General features: G+C 39.5%; 1 long non-coding RNA gene across 4 annotated transcripts in view; it reads left to right on the forward strand.

The window, feature by feature from the left end:
• The first annotated feature begins 6,669 nt into the window (after positions 1–6,669).
• Positions 6,670–16,984, forward strand: part of LOC138012784 (uncharacterized) — a 70,432-nt gene continuing 60,117 nt past the window's right edge. For all 4 annotated transcript variants that reach the window (XR_011125076.1, XR_011125078.1, XR_011125075.1 and 1 more), the window contains exons 1-2: positions 6,670–6,837; positions 7,581–7,700. This is a non-coding gene — a long non-coding RNA (uncharacterized lncRNA). The remainder of the gene's footprint in view (positions 6,838–7,580; positions 7,701–16,984) is intronic.

Below are 16,984 nucleotides of genomic sequence, written 5' to 3' on the forward strand. Positions count from 1 at the left end.
GCCGCAACTAACCGCTAAACGACACAGGCCTTGGACAAGCAGTGGCCATTATTTTTAATAGCAAATACTTTTCTTGTGGTGCAAGAGGGCGCAGACTCTTCTCGGTCGTGGTAAATTATGCAAAAGTTGACTCGTGCGCACTGCGCGGCTCTCTACAGTTCGTATAAAAATGGCTAACACAAGTTGTGTTGATTCAGAGATATTCTACCAAAAATTGGATGAAGTTAAAGCTTCCCAAAAGCCAAAACCAAGCAAAATAACCCCTTTTATTGACGACAACGTTTACAACGATGCAATGACGTAGTTAGAAACACGTAAGGAAGACAGCAAGGACAGAACAAATCTGACAAGGTCAAGACGTAGCAATTATCAAAAGAAAAGGATGGAAACTGGAGGGTGGCAAAATATTATCCAAGAACGGAAAAGAAATTTTTCAAAAATGTCAACTACACCAAGTTCTTTGCCAAAGAATATAGCGCACAAAGGAAGAGACAAGATGGACAAGTATATCAAGCGAAACTACGAATCAGAGCAAGGGGGACTTTTGTCTGATTGGTTGATAATTTACCGTACTTGAGCCCAGGCATGAAAAACGTACGCCAACTACATTTCCTTACTGATTTACTTACCAATATACACGAACACGTACTTGCTAACAATTGATGGACTTTTTTTTTATGTTTCCTACTTTTAATTTCAACCTCGTTAAATTTAAATTTACCTAGGTTAAAATCATTTAAACCTGAATTTCAAATTTACCTGTTACACATATTTTCCCCATAATCTGTGACGTAGTCTTCTGTGGTTTAGTGGTCATCGCCAATGCTCTGAATGAGGAGATACCGATCAAATTCTTCTTGGGTTGCCTTGTCTGGAAAGTGTTTCTACGAGGTAATGAAATCTTATGCAGGTGCTGCACATTCCCCCCCCCCCCCTCCCCCCCAAAAACGCAATAACGCTTGCTACAGCTGTATAATTGTACTGCTGTGATGGAAAAATGAAATTTCGCTTCTTGGAAGCTGTTTGTGTTTTGCTCACCTTGAATTTCCTGGGAGACAAGAACAAATACGGAAATTGACCGTTTCCATGGTAATGGCCCGTACTGTAATATCCCGAACGAAAAGCAGCCAATCAGAGTGCTCCATTTAGCGCGGGAATTGCTTGTCATGTAATAAAAAAGATTTATTTGGCCTAAGCTTTGATTTTAAAGTGTTTAGCTTCGTCGTGAAGTTTGAAAACCGACCTTTTGCAGTGTTTAATATTGTTTGTTGCCGCGTGATAATGCAGCATTTTTTAAATCTTGCCCTTGAGCAGCTGGCAGTGTCGTGGTCAAGTGGTTAGGTGATGGGTTAATCAACAATCCCAGGTTCAAGTCTCATGTCCATAAACTTGGGTTGTCTTTCAATAAATATATGATCATTTCCCATAATCCAAATCAAGCTTTCAGTCTTCAGTCTTCAAATTACGAATTAACGATAATAGCAGAAACCCATAAGGATTGAAACGTGTAACGGCCCTGCGGCTGGGAAACAAGCTTCTGAATATTCAATTTGCTAAGTACCATATTTGGAACAACAAGAGCGAGGGGTTTCCAAATATGGTACTTGGCACTGAAACATTCAACCAATCAGTTCGCACTAAATATTCGGAAGCTGTGAACGCGCGTTACACGTTTCAACCCTTATGGGTTTCTGCTATCACTGATAGACCCCGAAATTTCGAACACTCGGAAACGAATAAAGTACCCACAAAACCTCCAATTTGGCTAACCCTCGGCCTAACTAGGCCTAAAGTTGGTTTTAGGCCTAGGGTTACCAAATTGAGGATTTTGGGGAACTTTTAGTCGTTTCCGAGTTTTAGAGTTTCGGGGTCTTAGGCGTCCCAGGGGCTTCGTTTTCGAGATACCTTTAAAAAAAGATAAAATTCATTTCACTTGACATATGTTAGGACGATTTCAATAAACATTGACAAAATCTCTGTGCCCCTTGACCCATTCCCTCCAGAGTGGGACTTATAGATTTTACTATATCAGTAATGCCAGATACCCCGGCTGCCAGAGGTTTTTAGGGAGTTTAAGATCTATGACGCGACGGCAACGAAAACGTCACAAATTTTGCATATTTAATGATCAAAAACAATAGCTTTGCACGCTGTGCACGTGCATTTTTAATTTTTGTACATTTCTTTCACGTTTTCGGCAAATCTACGACGTGAAATGACGAATTCTCAAGTTTTACGGAGAACGTGAACAAAAGGCAGCGAATTTGAATTTTTTGTCGTAGATTCAATACCGCACCTCCTAATTCAGTTCCTGGGGAGTTACACTAGTTTTTAGAAGTTAGACAAGCCGACATAACGACGAAAAAGATTAATAAACCTGAACTTGCAATTTTAAATGACGTTTTCGTTACCGTCGCGTCGCAGATCTTAAAGTCCCTTTTCTCTCTCAGAGCGACGGAATTGGCGAATCGCAGGAACCCATGACCCGGAGCCTACCACTCTACTGTCTTCGTGTAACGGCGTTTTCACAGACCGATTTATTTTTAGATTGAATTTCCCGCGAATGAGACTCCCACAGGAGCCCGATGACCAATTACAAGAAATTAAGTGACGTCATAGGGTCACCGAACCGGAACTTCCTTTGTTTTTTGACCTAATTCGCGGGAAGGGCTAGTCTAAAAATAAATCTACTTGTGAAAACGCCGTTTCACAGATGCTGTATGGAAGTTGCACGCTCCAGATGGGCTCCTGCGAATCGCTATTCCGTCGCTCTAAGAGAGAAAAAACCTCTGGCATCCAGGGTAAATGCTAGATGATTTTATTGCTCAAAATTTTGTGTCATTTGGTCCCAGTTGTGCAGGCAGGGCAGTGAGTGTTTTTTACGTTATTTCCGGCCGCGTCCGTAACCATGGGCGTAATTACACCTAAGGAAGGTAAACGTCATGAAAAAAGTGCGTTACATCTGGTTGTCTCCAAATTTGTTGGGTTGATTATACTAAGGACGTAGTCCCCGGTGTTGTGGTCCAACCTTATCTGGACGGGGGCATCTTTCACTTCCATAAAATTAATTGTAAACTGCGTAACAAGAAGTCTGGCTAAAGTCCCCCACAAAGTATTGTAAATTAGTCCTGAAAAAAAGCCCTGTGGGGGAGAGACTAATAGCCTACGATTGTATCCGATTGTATCCGCTTGACGTTCGCGCTAATTGTTTGTAAGTAACTTTTACCGTGCTGTAATATGTCACGCATTACTTCAAGCATTAGTTAAGATCTTATGGCGAAAAAAAAAAACGCCTGGGAAAAATTTATAGGTCGGCTAAAGAATGGCATGGAGGCTGGAAAGGTCGTTAATCGAGTAGTGGTTAAAGTTTTGAAAACTCGAGGAAGGTTAGTTTTAATCAGCGACGTTGCGTAAATTTAATGGGGTTGGTTTCAAAAAATGTTTTTATTACCCTACGAACTTAAGTTCAAAATGAATGCATGTTTTGGAAGTTATTTTCCTTTACTTTCGTGAAAATAGGGCAGAATTATATTTTCGTCCTCGTCCGCTTGAATAGCGCGGACCTGCGTGGAAACAGCCAACGATTAAATTTCACAAAAACCACCCTTCAGAACATGAGCATGATGGCAATGGAGAGATATGATATCAAAACCTAACCGAATAAAGATAACGCCTGCTTGAAACTTCGTTGCTATGCTCAAGACAGTTTTTATTCCAAAAACTTTTCATCGATCGATCCTGTCTTGGGTTCCAGTCCTTCCCCGACAGGTCACGCAAAGTCGTGACAAACTAAATTTTCCAAGATCTTTGCAACATCACATCGATTTTACGACGTTGCTAAAACGCGGGTCGCGGGTCAAGGGTGAGGATGAAGGGTAAGGGTGAGGGTGAAGGGTAAGGGTGAAGGGTGAAGGGTGAGGGTGAAGGTTGAAGGGTGAGGGTGAAGGGTGAGGGTTAAGGGTGAGGGTCAATTGAATTTTGTTTTGATAGCCTGTATAGCAGGCACGGAAAGATAACAAAATCGAGAGCGAGGGGAAAAAACTATAAAAAATGGGCGGGAGTACGTAATTTGGGACAAAAGACTTAAATTTCCTTCCCCTCCCACAGCGCCCCTTTGCAAGGGAGATTAGGGAAGCAAAATGGTTTTGTTCATCCCAGGCGTGCTCGTTTGCCCATTCGCTTGCTCGATCTCCCCGCGCGTTTGGAAAGGAAACGACTGCTAGCTGCTGCGCAAGCCACTTGGGCTCCAGTTCGCTCTGGTCTCCTTTGCTTTTTTTCCTACACATACGTGTAACACAAATTCATATGCTTGGTTTCATGGATAACAAAAATGATACTGCAAAGATTGATTTGCATTGGAACGCTACCAGTCATAAGTTACTGCACCGTGATAAGACTTTAGGAACACCATTTGAGAAATATATCAAGCAGTTTACGTTTGCACGACATGATCTTAAGGTGGTTCAAAACAGTCTCCTGCAGCACCTCAACTTTGGCTGATCAATGCTACAACTCTTTTGCAGTTGACGCAACCATTATGGTATTAAACAGACGCCCAATCGTGCCAAGGGTATAACCCGTTAAGAACACTGTAAATATTAGATCTAACCGCTAATAACTCAGTAACGACCTCTGTGAGCCCTATATTTTAGTTTTGCATTTTGATCTGCATGAAAAGATGCAACTTTTGGCAAAGTTACGATGACTGTGAACTTCAATATCAGAATTGCTTTAAACTTCGCCAAAAGTTGCATCTTGTTTTGCAGATTATAACTTAGTAATGAAAGGTAAGGGTCTCTGAAATCGTTTCTTAGTTAGTACCAGTTGAAGCTAACATTAAGGGTGTATTTGGCAGTCTATTTGGCAGGTTATACTGTTGCTATGGTAACCTATTGTAACATTAATATGTTAACGTGTCGTGTTTGCCAGTCATTGGTCATTTGTTTGATATCACAATTGCAGCATCAGCCATTAAAGAGCGATTATAATGACCAGTTCTGGACATTGTCAACAGCCACCTTAAAGGGAAACTGTCACGAGAAGCGCATGCGCTAGCGTCTTGTGAAAACTTGAAAAGTGTTAGGTTAACTTTTTTCAAGTTGAATCGACAAATTCAAAATGCTGTCCACTGGGGAGGACCATGGTGGACAAAGGAGAAACTCCGGCGAATATACGTGACTCACGCGTGAATCCATGATGGCGGCTAGAATTTTCCGTGGGCTCGAGAGCAAACAAACTCGAGCATGCGCAGCTCAAGACAGTGCCCCTTTAAGTTACATAAATGTTACATATCTTATAATTAGTTCAATAATGAGGTACTTTAGCTATCAAAAAAGGTTGCAGTTTCTTTATAATTTAAGAAAAATTATGTGTTATTGATCGTAGTCCTCTGTACGATCAATTTGTATAGGCGGCCACACAGAAGACGTCTTTACTTTGTCGTTTTACGAGAGAACTCTGAACGTATAAATGCTACATACGCCATAATTAGTTCAATCATGAAGTAGTTTAGTTATCAAAAAGGTTTCAGTTACTTTACAATTTTAAGAAAAAGTATGTGTTATTGATATAGCCTTCTGTATGTATAAGGGGCCACATGGAAGACGTCTTCACATAGTCGTTTTACGGTAGGACTCTTATATATGGCAAGTAATTACTTCAGTTGTGAATTAGCGTAGTCAGAAAGGTTTAAGTTTCAATAGAATTTGAAAAACAAAAAAAAACCCTTGACCCTCACCCTCCACCCTTACTCTTCACCCGCACCCTTCACCCGCGACCCGCGTTTTATCAACGCCGTGAAAATAATCACAATGTAAGAAGTTATCTTTTTTTAATTTTTTTCTTTCCCTATGTCTGAGTTCCGAGAGTGGTTACAACAGGTAGCGCTTGCGAAAACGCTCGTTGAGGATTAACTCTACTGTTAACGACATCCCCAGCGGCATGCAATTATCTAAAAAACCCACTCCTATATTTCTATGCACAGAAACATTCACTCTAACAACGGATGAGGCTACATCTCGTTATCGAAATTAGACATTTTTCCATTGCCTTTTTCTCCGAAACCAGGTCGGTGACCCCCCATTTTTTTCCATTTTTGGAATAAGTAATTTTTGACCCATCGCACACCGGTGGCTCAGTTGGTTGAGCACCGGACTGTCCCACGGGAGGTCGCGAGTTCAACTCCGGCCGGACCAACGCTCAGGGTCTTTAAATAACTGAGGAGAAAGTGCTGCCTTTGTAACTATATCTGCAAGTGGTTAGACTTTCAAGTCTTCTCGGATAAGGACGATAAGCCGGAGGTCCCGTCTCACAACCCTTCAATGTTAATAATCCTGTGGAACGTAAAAGAACCCACACACTTGTCGCTAAGAGTAGGGCACGTAGTTCCCGGTGTTGTGGTCTGTCTTCTGTTGTATATCATGGTTGGGAGGGTAAAAAAGGGGCCACAGTAATTGGCGCAAGCTGTTGTGGCGCTCTGCCAGCTTGACTGGCAAAGTTAATAAAATAAAATAAAAATAAAATAACTTCAGGCGAGAACTGAAACAAATTTCAATATGGGAAGATTTTCGCGCGAACGTCCTTTATCACCTACCGACTAAGTTTCAGCCTGGAAACTTTAATAGAGCATACACACCGGCTTTCACAGTTCGTGAACTAATGAGTGCCTTTTGCGAAGGAGCCTCTGTGTGGTGTAATTACGAACTTTCTTTCATTTTGACGGACTGCTCGTAATGATTTTTCACGGCATAACTTCTACTAAAGGATAGGGAAAATACAGGGAAAACATTTCAAGCAATTTTGGAACGGCAGCAAGAAAAAGAACATCGATAAATTGAGGTTAGTGTTGACCATAAATATTCCCATTCGAGCGGCCATTTCAGCACATGTTTTGCTAAAAAAGCCACGAACAAAGCCGTGACTGTCTTTTTCGCTTTGCAAATTGTGCTAGATCGCCAAATTAAAATTTCATGAATAAAAATTTCATAATTCGGACTTAAAACATCGAAAAGTTTGGTTAAAAGAAGCTCTTGAACGCTCTGTTCATCTGATTAGCATAACAGTAACGTAAATGTAACACATTTTGTCATGGTGATTATTGTCGAGTCACGATTCCGTAGAATCCCCAAGCTGCAGACGAGAAACGGTTAGGGGAAAAAACATGTTTGGACTTCTAGTCTCGAGCAAATCAGGGGTGCTTGCTTACCATTTGTAAGAATAAACCGGTTGGGATGACCGGTGAATAATGGTAACAGTTTTTCCTACATGTAAATCAGCAAACCAGCCCAACGAGATGGTGCTTACCATTTGCAATTGTTTTCGGCTAATGAGAGACTGGAAACTGGAAAATTTAGCAAATGCTAACGAAAATTCCACTGTTCCATTCAATGGGAAATGCCATTTGCTGTGTTTTGTGTATTTCCGAGTCAGCAGACAAAGCTGGACGTGGCCCCAAGTTGTCACAGGGGAAGGAGGGGGTGGGGATTGACAGAGTTAAGAGTCGCTGAAGTAAACTACTTCAGAGACTCCTGAAATATTTGCGTTCGACAAAGAGGTAAATGCCGTCTACTTTTATCCATCAGCGGAAATATTGGAATCAGTCACTAGTAGCAGAGGAGAATTTGTTTACAATAAAGCTGGATAAATCAGCAGGCAAGTGCAATTGTCAGCCAAGAGTATTGGTGCTTCCAGCTTTCAAACCTGTACGTAAATTATACTTTTACAAATTAATTAGCTTTTCTGTTTTAACATTACCAGTAAATGTGAAAATTTTTGACAGGAAGTTTGAAGGCATTAGTTTCGAATCTACAGAAACTGGTGCCATCACACAACGTGTCGACAAATTGTAGTTAAAATAGGGAAGCTCAAAAAGCTAATTGTAATTCTACAGGATAATACTGGACTTTGTCATTATGTTACAATGTAGATCTGTCCGATATAAGTTTGAAGGCATGACGCCTTGCAATATAGCTGGCACCGAGAAAACAAGTCGAAATTCGCCAAATGATAACAGCTGACAAGAGTAATGGCCACCACACACAAACACATATTCGCATTCCCAGGGTCCTCTCTCTTCCTAATAGAGACCACGTGACAATTACTTGGCTCTCGTATTCAAATAAAGCCAGCCATATCGCCGGTGCTGACAAAGTGTGGGGAAATCCCACACAAAAACAATTGTTGACACGCATAATTAAAAAAAAATTCATGAAAATTGCAGAAACATGAGGAGGCTGGGGACGAATTGCCACACGCGGCGTATAATGGGATCTTTCGGGTAGACAATTATCGCCCTATTGGATTCTTCAGCATGAAGCCTGAGAATTGTTGGGTGCCTCTTTGCACCAATAAATTTAGAAATTCACCTAATCTATCTTTTTACCACAACCCGAAAGACAGCAAATTGCAGAAGAAATGTGTAGTTTTGATTCAAAACAAGAATCTAAAGTTAAAGTTGGGTAACACTCGAATTTGTTCCGCGCATTTTGAAGGGGTTGAGAAGATGAGCCGCAACCGAGTATCTTTCCTTGGAACAAGGAACACAGCAAATGGAGAACTGAATCGAAGGTAAGTCAGGAAGATATAGTTAAGAGGGCAAAGAGCAAACGAAGACCTGAATTGAAAGAAATTCTCTCGTTCAGAAATGATACTGATAACATTGTATTCCATCCAGAGTATTCTGTCAATCATTCTATCAATGCTTGTAGTTCGGTTGAAGAGAATGTGGACCTCCTGTTGCACCTAGAATCTGATCATGAACAACTCAAGGCAGAAAACAAAGAATTTAGGAATAATTTGGAGAAACTGAAGTTGAAACTCAAGCAGTTTTTTTTTTTTTTTTTTTTTAAGTTTTTTTTTTTTACAATAATAATTTTATTTTTTAAATATGCACACTTACACCATAAAACATTGCAAACTACAGTAAACAATACAATGATTATTGCAATACTAACGTGACATGAATTACAGCACTACTAAGCACTAATTGCATTAAAATTACGTTTTCTAACATGAGAAGAAAAAGAAAGAAAAAAAAAAAAAAGAAAAGATAATAATAACAGATAAAATAAATAAATGACATACGACTTCTAGCACTTCTAAAAACCATCTCTTTCCTTTAGGGTTACATTTATAATGATAGTTTTAAAATAGAGGAATCAATATTTAAAAATTCAAGGTTAAGGTTAAGGGTTTAGGAGACTCGTTGCAGCGGGGACAGAAGTGGCTTCCATTTCTTTGAATTTCTTATTGTGTTGTTTTCCAATTGGTGCGTCTGTTTCAGGGAAAGCAAGAAGTTGTTTTGGGTTGGGGATCGTTCTTTCGAACGGCAAATCCAAATGTAGTGCTTAGCCATTAGGCAAAAAAAATTAATTTGGAGTTTAAAATTGGAGTCGTCTGGCTTCAGGCCTAAGGCCGTTTCCATTCCTAAGTGGTTCTCTTTTGAAAGCACGTGGCACGCCTGCAGCCATATAGAGAGGTCATTCCAAAAAATTCTACTTTTTTCACATCCCCAGAATAAATGTAACAGATCTTCTTTTTTATCATGGCAGAAGGTGCATGTTCCGTCCTCTCTAATTCCTATTTTTTGCAGAAAATTATTGGTCGCCAGCCGTCTATGTAAAAATCTGAAATTGAAGTCAATTAATTTGGAACTCTTTGTACACGCAGCAGACAATAGGTAGGCTTTTCTCCAGTCAATTTTTACCTTGGCTGTGGACCCGATTTCTCTCTGCCACCTCTCTTGAGATAATAGCGGTCGTTCCGCTTGGTCAGAAATTAATTTCTTGTAAACTATTCTCGATGGTTTTTGGTGCTTTAGGAACGTGTTCATGAAATTGTCATACTTCAGCTGAGACCTCGGAATCTGTTGCTGTAAAGGTTTAATAGCAGAGATTATGCCAAAAAAAGTTAGTGGTCTGACTTTTAGTTGATATTTATTTTGAAAGCTGGCAAGGGAAAGAAAGTTGTTAGAATCATCCATCAAATGTTTTACTTGTGTTATACCTTTGGAAAGCCAATCTTTGCATAGTACTGGAGCATTGTTTATCCTTATTAATGAATTTTGCCAGAGAGGTAGAGCTAGAAAGTGATCTTTGGACACTATTCCTTTCTCAAAGAAGGTCTCAGACCATATTTCTATAACTTCTTTAACAAAAGGGTCTTCTATGTTTAGATTACCAATGTCTTTTTTGTTTAGGTTTCCTTTACAGACGGCGTTGCCTCCATATGTTGCGAGTTCTAGATCAAAAAAAACTTTCCATTTGCTGCAGTTTTCTGTGTTCAGGTATTTTTTAATCCAGGTAGCTTTAAGGGATTTGTTAAAAGTTGTAATATCGATCATTTTGAGTCCACCTTCAGAATAATCATTGATGATAACCTTGCGTTTAATTTTATCACCTTTATCATTCCATAAGAATTTAAAAAACATCCTATTAATCTCTTTAATTGCATGGTGCTTAGTTTGCAACGATGTGAGTACGTATACAAGTTGCGATGCTACTAGGCTCTTCAGAACAACAATTTTCCCTATTAAGCTAAGTCTTCGAAATTTCCAGCATCCTAAGATAGATTTAACTTTCATAAGCTTTTCGTTGTAATTTAAAGATATTGCCGTATCGCGATCCGTTGCGAACCAAACGCCAAGTGCCTTAGTCTTTCCCTTTTGCCATTTAAAATTCATTTCGGGGCAAAATGTTTGATTGCTGTTTGTTTTAGACCCTATCCAGAGAGCTTCTGTTTTCTTGTCATTCAGTCTGAGGCCAGATATTTTACCAAAAGCTTCTATCAAAGAAAGCGAAGACTTAAAGGATTGTTCAGATCCATCTAAAATGAGCGTCGTATCGTCTGCATATTGGCTTAATTTAAATTCAGTATCCTGTATCTTAATACCTCTAATTTCGCTTTTATTTCGTATGGCTTCAGCGAGTATTTCTACAGAGAGTATGAAAAGGTAAGGCGATAGAGGGCACCCTTGTCTGACGCCTCGGCTTAGCTTAAAAAAATTGCTTGTCCATCCATTGTTTAATACGCAGCTTTCGATGTTACAATAAAAGAGCCTGACCCAACTTGACAGCGAGGGACCAAAACCAAAATGTTGAAGAGTTTTGTTGATAAAAGACCATTCGAGAGTATCGAAAGCCTTTTCAAAGTCCAGAAAAAGGAGAAGTCCAGGGATTTTTTTATTACCTGTATATTTGATGACGCTATCTAGTGTACGTATGTTGTCACTGATGCATCTGGTTTTAATGAAGCCTGTTTGATCATCTGATATTAGCTCTGGTAGAACTGTTTTGATTCGCTTTGCGATGGCTTTTGAAGCAATCTTGTAATCGCAATTTAACAGAGTTAAGGGACGCCAATTTTTAATCAAGATAGGGTCAGAATCCTTTTTGGGTATGAGTTTGACAATTCCTCGCCTTTGTGATATAGTCAGGTTACATATTTCATAGGAGAAATTAAAAGCGCTGGTGAGGGTTTCTCCTATGTCTTCCCAGAAAACCATGTAGAATTCACATGGTAGGCCATCTGTACCAGGTGATTTCCCTGCTGCCATGTCTTTTAGGGCCTCCAGGCATTCCTTAGCAGTTAACTGGCCTTCACAAGAGGATCGCTTTTCGTCATTTAATAATTCTCGTGTGGGTGGAAAAAACTCTTCCGGAAAGTCGCTCACTTGCGTTTTGGAACGGTACAGATTTTTATAAAAAGTCTCACACTCATGTAAGATTTCTCTGTCTGATTGAACCAGCTTGTTTTCGTTAATTTTCAATTGAGTGATTGTTCCTTGCTTGCAGTGTCGCTTCTCTAGGTTAAGAAAGTATTTAGTATTTTTCTCACCTTCGTTATACCATCGAGACTTAGATCTTATAATAGCTCCTTTTGTTTGGTATTCAATTAGGGTTTCATGTTCGCGTCTTTTCATGTCCAATTCCATCCACAAATCTTGGGAGTTATTTGCAAGAGTATTAGCAATTCGTCCCTTGAGGGTTTTTATTGATTTTTCAATGTCATCCTTCTTTTGCTTAATATTTTCCTTTTTTGATTTTCCATACTTCATTGATGCTTCTCTAATTTTCATTTTTATCATTTCCCACAATAGCCCAGGTGTAACAGTGTTATCTTGTGCATATTCGTGCTTAGTTTGAGTTATAGCTGCTTTAATTTGGTTTACATATTCTTCATCCTTTAGAAAAGAGGTGTTTAATTTCCAAAATCCTCGTCCTCGTTGGTTATTGTGCAGAGATAATTGCAAGGTGATCATTGAATGATCTGTTTTGTAACCTGGGACAATGTCTGCTTTGGTGGTGTTACTAGCGATACAATGACTTACGAGAAAAAAGTCAAGTCTACAATGTATTTCTGGGTTTCTTTGCCTCCATGTGAAGTGTCGTAATCCAGGGTTTTGGACTCTCCAGACATCTATCAAGTCAAACTCACCGGAAAAGCTATTTATAACTTCCAACGATCTTTCATGTGTTCTTGCTAGTCCGCCTTTTTTATCCTTCTCAACGTCCAGCACTAAATTGTAATCCCCTCCTATTATAATCTCATCGCACTTGAGATCATCTAAATGTTGAAAAACAGAAGTAAAGAAAGTGGGATTGTCATCATTTGGTGCGTATACGTTTATCAAAGTCAGTTGTTTCCCGTTTGTAGTCATGTCACAAACTAGAAAGCGTCCCCCGGGATCAGAATATGTTCGCGAAATTTGGAAAGAGAAGTTATTGTTAAACAATATAATAACACCTGCCTTTTTACTAGTGCCACAACTGAAAAGAGCTTGGTACCCCCATTCGGCCCGCCAATCATGCATATTGTTTTCCGTACAGTGAGCTTCTTGGATGAAATAAATTGATAACTGCTTCTTTCGAAGCCAGTTAAAGAATTCCTGTCGCTTAGTCTTGTCTCCTAAACCCCTAGCGTTTATTGAACCGATTCTAAGTTCCATTCCTTTTTGTTATTATTAAGACGAGAGAGGAATTTAACAGTTTTCACCCCAAGGGTAATGAGACGGTAAATTATTCTGATATGTGTCTCTGAAATGTAGCATACCCATTTAGTGCAAAGTAAAGCGTACAAACGACTGTAATAATAAAGAATAAAGTGCATCACAGATAAACTGAAAGGGAGCAAAGAACCTTGTGTATACCAACAGAAAGACATATACTAAAACTGATAAACTGATAAAAGGGTTAAAAGATAATTTGTTGCGGGAAAAGTTCGTATCTCTCAGTTGCTTTGCAAATTGTAGAGACGCTCTCCACCAGCCGTGAAACATTCCAAAACAGTTATAAGTTATCTAGATCTTCTTCAGAAAAAATTCTTACGGGGGCGCCTTCAGGCGAGGTTTTAATGTACATCTTACCGTCCAACGTCCAAACACTAGTAAGCGTTCCTTCCTGCCTTCGTTTGTTGGCTTTTCCGACCATCCTTCTCCTGTAAGCTGTAAGGTTCTCATTAACAAAAATTCGGTGCTGTTGTCCAGAGGAAGCGTAACTTGGAAAAAGATCCGAGATTTTAACATGCTTTAATTTAACGCGTTCCTTGTAAATTTTGGACTTTACCTTGTGACTGCAAAATTTAACTATAATAGCCGTGCCCCTCCTCAGCTTGTGAGAAATCTCGATGTCCTCGGGCTCTACAGTTATGTTCAAAGCTTCGGCCACTTTAATGACTGCCGTATCCGTATCCGAATATGCATTTTGTGGTATTCCGTGTATTTCTAGCGAGTTCTTTCGCGTGTATTGTTCCAAATCGTCGAAAGCAGACCACAATTGTTCAGTTTCTTCCTTCTGCTCTCTAAAGTCATCTTTCACCGCTTTCAGCTCTCTCCTCGTTTCCTCCAGAAAATCTTTTAAGGTCTTGTTTTCGTTCTTCGTCTTTAGCAAGGAGTCCTTCAGATCATTGAGTTCCTTCTCATTAAAATTTGCGGAGTCTTTTAATTCTTCAATTTCCTTCCTAAGTTTTAGATTTTCGGTGAGTACCGCCGCTATTTGGATCTGAATATCCACCAATAACTGCTTGATTTCGAGGAGGCTTGGCTGTTCTTGTTCGTTTATCTTGTGTATAGATTCTTCAATTCCTGCACCATTGTCAGCGGCCATATTGGCCGTCTTCTTCGCAGTACTTGTCTCGGCTTCTTCTACCGAGCCACGATCGCCTCTCTTATTTTTCTTTGCGGGCATTATCGTTTGCAAAGGCGCATTTCTTACTCTAGAATATTTATACCATAATTTGAAAAGACTACATGTCGGAGAAGCGTCTACTGTGCAAAAGTGGATGTCAATGAAACACGTCCGGCCACCATGATCTACCGCGCCGTATCTCGAAACTCAAGCAGTTGGAGGTTGAGCTTGAGACTGTTAAAATTGACAAGAGAATTAGTAATTAAAACACCCTGTATTTGATATAACTAAGTACAAGGAAGAGAGCAATATTGCATTTTATACAGGATTCCCAAATTGGGATACCTTCATGTCGTGCTATAACATGACAGAGGATTCAGCTTCTGGAATTATTTATGGTCAGTGTAAAAAGAAAGGCAGGGAGGAGAGTATCATTGGAAGACTAAGATCTCTTTCCATATTCAAAGAGTTCACCCTAGTGATGACACAGATTTGGAATTTCAGAGTCCACGGTCTACTATTTTCCGTGCCTGGATACATTTTCTACGCTAAGAGTTTGAAGGTCTTGTGTCTTTCACAAGCAGAAGCTTGTGGCAGGAGAAAATGCCCAAAACTTTTAAAGAGCTCTACCCCAAAACAGTTGTTATCATTGATGCTTTGGAGTTTCATATGCAGTCCCCTTCAGCCCTTGAACTCAATTCTGCCTGTTACTCATCATACAAAGGAACAACGGCCTTGAAAGGACTGGTGGGAGTTGCTCCTTTGGGGATGGTGTAATTCATGAGCGAGTTGTATACTGATAGCATTTCCGACAAAGAGCTCACAAAGGCCAGTGGACTGTACAAATAATTATTACTTTCCCCTGGAGATGATGTAATGGCCAATAAAGGGTTCGATATACAAGATGACCTGGCCAAATACATGTAAGGAGTTACTTTGAACATTCCATCATTTTTAAAAGGGAGCAGCCAGTTTTCAATACAGGAGACACAACACAATAAGAAGATTGCCACTCTCAGAATTCACGTGGAAAGGGGAATCGAGCAAATCAAGAATTGGCACGTTTTCGAGCAAGATATTTTTTGTGTAAAAATATTGAAGGGCCACAGCCAGGGTGAAACATAGTTGAAATTTAAAAATGATCTCTGTTAAAGTGCCCCTAACCCTTCAAGTTGTTTTTTTTTTGGGTAGATTTTCATATCTTTCAAAAAGTCATTTTCGGAAATTTTTTAAAAATATATTGAATCCTGACTTTTTTACAAGCGCTAAAAGAGAAGGCAGTCGCGACTACTTTTTCACCTATTGTTCACATTAGTCCCTCACTTGGCCAAATGTGTCTATTTATCGAGCGTGATGTAAGAAAAGGACATCGTGCAAGCTTGAGTTGCTGGAATGTCCTTTTCTTACGTCACAACTAGGAATGTGTCAAATATCAGATGCTTCTCATTGGCTCGTTCCTAATGAGCCCACGAGACAATTTGTCCAGCGGGGCTTATAGCGCGCAAAAAAATTACAAATTTCAGTAACTTCAAGCGCTCATAAGAAAATCAGGATTCAGTATTTTTGAAAATTTTTTGCGAAAATGAGTTCTTGAAAGAAATGAAAATCTACCAAAACCATAACAAGTTGAAGGGTTAGGGGCACTTTAAGCACCATAAAGAAGGAAACCTGCTGAGGCCCATCGTCACCTGTATTGGCTCAACACTCTACAACACGTCCAAGTTTCTAACGGATATCCTTTCTCCGCTTCTAAATCGTAACAGATACTCTGTTGCCAACTCCTTGCAGTTTTCAAAAGAATTATCTGATATCAAGATTGATTATAATAAAGTTTTGGTCTCTTTTGATGTTGTGTCACTGTTCATGGCAATCCCTGTAGATAAAGCGTGTGAGTACATAAAAAAGAAACTTGAACAAGATGCCACTCTTTCCTTAAGGACAAATTTGGACATTGATGACATCAGTAAACTTCTTCAATTCACCTTGTCCAACAACTATTTTATGTTCAATGAAAGAATTTACAAACAAGTCCATGGCTGTGCGATGGACAGTCCTGTCAGCCCCGTTGTGGCCAATCTTTGCATGGAGGAGATCAAAGAGTCGGCAATCAGTAATTCATCCTTTCCTCCCAAAATTTGGAAAAGGTACGTTGATGATAGTTTTTGCATCATTGGAAAAGACAACGTCTCAGCCTTCCATGACACATTAAATTCAATTGACACAAACATCTCGTTTACCATCGAGACCGAATGCAACGGAAAGATCTCCTTTCTTGACATTCTGGTCTCCCGTAGAAATGGAGTCAAATTGTTCTTGGTGTTATACATGTATTGGGGAGACTGGCAGCACTTTTAATACCCAAAAAAAAGAACATTCGAGAAACACCAAAACTGCTGCCAAAGGTTCTAGAATTGCTAATCACGGCTGGTCCAACAACCATGCCATTGATTTTGAAAACGCGTCAATTATTGACAAAGGCACTTTTAGAACCAGAAAAACATTAGAATCATGGCATACCAGAGTGACACCTAACGCAGATAACAATTCTTGCCCGTTACCTGGGCAATACAACATTCTTTTTAACAAACATTCATAAACATTTGGATTTTTATTAGTTCGCAATTCACGCTTTTTATTCAAATTTTCTCATTGCTTTCTTATCACTCATTTTACCCGTTGAAGACTGCAGTTCGGGCAGTTGAAAGCTCATAGTTTACAATCATTTTAGCCAGAGATGGTTTTTTAAATTTCAACTAAATTTTTTGTGGTTGGAAGCCTCACTAACTTTCAGCCTCCTTTGATAGGTTAAAAGGTTATACTTAGAAACACTGTTGATTATGATGAAATGGTATATGAAATGAATC

This window comes from Montipora foliosa, chromosome 8, assembly GCF_036669935.1.
Source record: "Montipora foliosa isolate CH-2021 chromosome 8, ASM3666993v2, whole genome shotgun sequence".
Lineage (NCBI taxonomy): Eukaryota > Metazoa > Cnidaria > Anthozoa > Scleractinia > Acroporidae > Montipora > Montipora foliosa.